The sequence below is a fragment of the Solanum pennellii genome, chromosome 6 (assembly GCF_001406875.1).
Source record: "Solanum pennellii chromosome 6, SPENNV200".
NCBI lineage: Eukaryota > Viridiplantae > Streptophyta > Magnoliopsida > Solanales > Solanaceae > Solanum > Solanum pennellii.
Window position 1 is genome coordinate 31,171,772 of NC_028642.1, and position 4,571 is coordinate 31,176,342.

The 4,571-nt window shown below is 30.6% G+C and overlaps 1 long non-coding RNA gene across 2 annotated transcripts; it reads left to right on the forward strand.

The window, feature by feature from the left end:
• The first annotated feature begins 224 nt into the window (after positions 1–224).
• LOC107021840 lies at positions 225–4,087 on the forward strand. 2 transcript variants are annotated; one of them, XR_003578812.1, is made up of 3 exons: positions 225–563; positions 2,132–2,828; positions 4,042–4,087. It is a non-coding gene; the product is annotated as an uncharacterized LOC107021840 (long non-coding RNA). The 2 variants fall into 2 exon arrangements; XR_003578811.1 differs by lacking the exon at positions 4,042–4,087 and having other exon boundaries at positions 227–563; positions 2,132–3,153.
• Positions 4,088–4,571: the final 484 nt, after the last annotated feature.

The following is a 4,571-nucleotide window of genomic DNA, read 5'->3' on the forward strand; positions in this document are numbered from 1 at the left end:
ATAGGCTACACTTTATAATTGTTGTCATAGTGTGAAATAAATGGCAACAACTATTTACATATATGGTCACACTTTTAAAGTGTATTATTTTTATAATTGAAAAAAGAACACCTTAAAAGTGTAGCCTAAAACTTTTCACAAAAATATCATATTCCCTCCAAAATTTTCAACTCTCCCTCCAATTTTTATTGGTCAAAAAAATAATTAAATAAATATTAATAAAACAAATTTCTCTTTCTCTCTCCCATTTTACTCTTTCTCTCTCACTTTTCCTCTTTCCCATCTCCAGCTCCAGAAAGCTAGCTCCAGAATGATATCTCTTCTTTCTCGCTCTTCTTTCCTAAGCGTAACTCCATAGCTCTTCATAACTCGAATAACTGAAGACCGGATGAACTGAAGAATTGAGCTCCATAACTCGAGTTTCATCAGGTTGAATTTCTAAAAGAGATGAAGAGCTGAAGATACAGAGGTGGGGATGGAAGAAATCAAGAGTGGAAGCTGAAGAACTCAGGTGCTGAGATTCCTTTTTCTTCTCTAGTAATCTGTAAAACCAATTTGTGAAGGTAAGAACTGATTCTCTAATAATTTGTAGTTATGCAAATAGTAAATTGGTTGAATATTCATTTTATGTTTAGAAGAAATTGATTGCTTTTGGGTTCTTACAGCTGAAATTTCAATGTAGGGAAAGAAAGTGTCAAAAATCTGTAGTCAAGCGTAGTTAGTAGGTTTCTTGCCTAAATTTGTGTATGGAAGGAGGAAAATGTCTGTGGGTTTTGTGATTTATTTTTTTGGGGTTTTTTTTGTCTTGGAATTCCATGAAAATATACAAATTCTAATATTGAACCTGAACAATTTCTTCACATTGCAAAAAAGCTAATAGAAACAGGGGTCACAACAGATATTATACCCCTATGATAGATACAGGAGCAGAAGCGAATATATGTAAATATAATTGCTTACCAGAAGATAAATGGGAAAAATTAAAAACACCTATGGTAGTAACGGGATTTAACAATGAAGGAAGTATGATTAAATATAAAGCAAAAAATATAAAAATACAAATATGGGATAAGATACTAACAATAGAAGAAATGTATAATTTTGAATTTACCACAAAAGATATGTTATTAGGAATGCCATTTCTAGATAGATTTTATCCACACATAATAACAAAAACACATTGGTGGCTTACTACACCATGCGGAAATAAGATAGGAGCAAAAAGAGTAAATAATAAACAAAGAAAACCTATGGAATGGATAAAAGGAAGTGAAAAAATAAACCAACAAATGGAAAATATAAATAATAAACAAATAACACAATTAGAAATTATTATATTTGCAATAGACAAAGTTAAATTAATTAATGAACAATTAGAACAATTATATAGTGAAGATCCATTACAAGGATGGGAAAAACATAAGACAAAAGTAAAAATTGAATTAATAGATGAAAATAGTATAATAACACAGAAACCATTAAAATATAACTTTGATGATTTAAAAGAATTTAAAATACATATAGATGAATTATTAGAAAATAATTACATACAAAAGAGTAATAGTAAACATACAAAGTAAAACACCCCACAAGAACAAATCAGGTTCTTGATTTGGTAACATCAAATTTGAAAAATCACAAAGTAGATTTTAGTTGCCAGGAAAGTGAATAATATGAGTGCATTAGTGCAAAAAATGTAAAGGGTGTATCAGTGTAGATCCATAGGTAAATGTTCGAAATGTTGTTTTGTTGGAGAAAGAAGGAAAAAGAGGAACAGAGATTAAAACAAGTAGTAGTATTAGAGAGAGAGAGAGAGAAACTAAAAGAGATACATGTGGTTTCCAATGAGTTGATAGTGAGGAAGGAGTTGGCAATAAATATTAAAGTACTATAATCAAGATTGATACTAATAGCATAGTTAATATACTATTTTTAGCCTTTAGTTTATTAGTATATGCATATTTTGATGTTGGAATCTACTTTGAACATGAAAAGACAAGTAGGCATCTACTTTGAACATCAAAAGCTACAATCTAATTTGTTGTATTTGCTGGACTTCTTGCCTCTCTATACTGTTGCAATCTCAACTTATTACCTCTTCTATATGACTGTCAATATCTTATTTGTGTAGGAAAATGTGGGTGATCAAATTTAAAGTGGATGATGAAGAGTTTTTGAACAATTGTAAAAGTTTGAATACAGTATATTTGATTTTGTGAAATATATTCATTGCTAGAATATATTGAACTATTGTTGTACTTTTTGAACTATTGTGTACACATTTAGAATATTGATATATAAGTGTGAGGTGGTACAGTTACCATTAATGAAGCTGAAATGCAAGTTAAAAAAGGCAGAATCTTTGAACAAACGCCTAGAGACATTGTGTTGTTATGTAATTGAACTATTGAGACAGTGTAGAAAGTTCATAAATACCATCAATTGATGACTTCTAACATCATGTTTGAATCATTCAAAGTAGGTCTAGTTTTTGCATGAATGATCTGGAATTTATGTTGAGAAACCTATGAATTTCTATTTCTCTATGCAAAAGACTAAATTCATTGCGGTCCTTGAATCTACAGTCTGTACAACTCATAACAGTTTCCTTCTACTTGGCTATTTTCCCACAAGAAATCATATCTGACATTGTAAATATGTTCTAGTATGACAGGGATCCTCCAATAATGTGAAATCCGCGTTGAAGTAGAAAAAGAGGTTTTTCCAGGCTGTAGAGGTTCCTCTTTGGATACGTGGAATAAGTGCATTAACATGCATATATGAAGATCTCAATTAAAATTTGGTCAATTTTTGCCTCGCTTTGATGAGTATGAAGTAACTCTAAACTTGTTACATATTCTTGATATGGTTTCGAATATTATTGAATGGTGGCGAAACACTTTAAATACGACTGAGTTTTATCTCTTTAGTTATTATTAGTGGCGTTGGTTTTAATTGAGCTAAGGTTTTGCTTCTCTTGTACACTGTTCATCTTGCTTGTTTGGTATGGTTGAAGTCATGTTTTGCTATCTGAGATTTATTTTCCTTGTTTGATCATGTGTAACATATTAACTACACAAGGAAACTAATCTAATTTTCTTTAATTTTTGCTGCTGTTGTAATCTACAATATGGACTTTTCTCACTTCAGTTATTCTTAATGTATTTGGTTTAAATTGAGCTAAGGTTTTGGTTCTCTTGTTTCACTGTTTTTTTGGCATTTGTATAGAACATTACAACATGCTATAGGTATGTACTAGCTTGCAAACTTGTCTATCTAAGCCTCTGCAAATAAAGTTCTTAAAGGTATGGAATCTGCAATCTGTAGATTTGACATTTTTTTGAACTGCTAGTGCAATCTGTAGATTTGTAATTTTTAATGTTTTATGTAACTGCTGATGCAATATGTAGATTTGTGGATTTCATGCTCTATATAATTTCTTGGGTTGTTCCCATTATAAGCACAACTTAAATAATCTTTTGGACAGAACTATCTATTTTCTGTACGGATGCATTGCATTGCTCTTTATATTCACATACCAATTCACTATGACTTTTGTGCTTCTATAGATAAATATTTTTGTCATTAAAGTCTATTTTCTTTCGTATTATATAGAATATCCATGTTGTTACCCATAAATTTTTACATCCTAATAGAAGGCATGCTTCCATAACTATATACAAATAAATAAATAATTATTAGGAGAATCTCATTGTTTGTGTCTCCTCCTTAATTCCTTTTGTTTAGTGTTCGTGTTAGTTTATGTGCATCATGGTTATTGTATAACAACAAATATTTTATATTGTTTCGTATGAAATTTGAAACCTAATGCAATTATACATTGTTGTTGAACTCTATTTAAATTCTAGACACCTAAGGAACATCATCTACTTTGAACATCAAAAGACAAGTAGGCATCTACTTTGAACATCAAAAGATGCAATCTAATTTTCTGTAACTGTTGGACTTCTTGCCTCTCTATATTGTTGCAATCTGAACTCTTTCCTCTTCTATATTACAGCCAATAACTTATTTGTGTAGGGAAATGGAGGTGATCAAATTTGAAGTGGATGATGAAGAGATTTTGAATCATTGTAAAAGTTTGAATACATATTTAAACCATTGTGTACACATTTAGAATATTGATGTATAAATATGGCTATGTACACAACACATACTATCTTTTGAAGTACTTTCTGGGAAATCTATAAATTTTAATTACTTATTAGCGCTAGAGATTATTTATTGCAATATAATATTGGAGTATTTTAATTAGAAATTGTGGCATAGGACTGTAAATTGTGTATGCACGTGAGCAAGGAAAACACTTCGATGTGTTGTCATACATTAGATAGAAAAGGAAACACTTGATGAATGTGGGCAATATGGTATCAAAGGCCACGCTTCAAAGTGTAGCTGATAAGGCAACACTTTCAAACAGAGCAACAAAAGCATGGCTTTTTTCCTTTTAGGCTACTCTTGAAAGTGAAGCTAATAAGGAAACACTTTTAAGCGTAGCTACTAAGTTTGGCCTTTTTGAATTTGAGGCTACGCTTAAAAGTGTAGCTCAT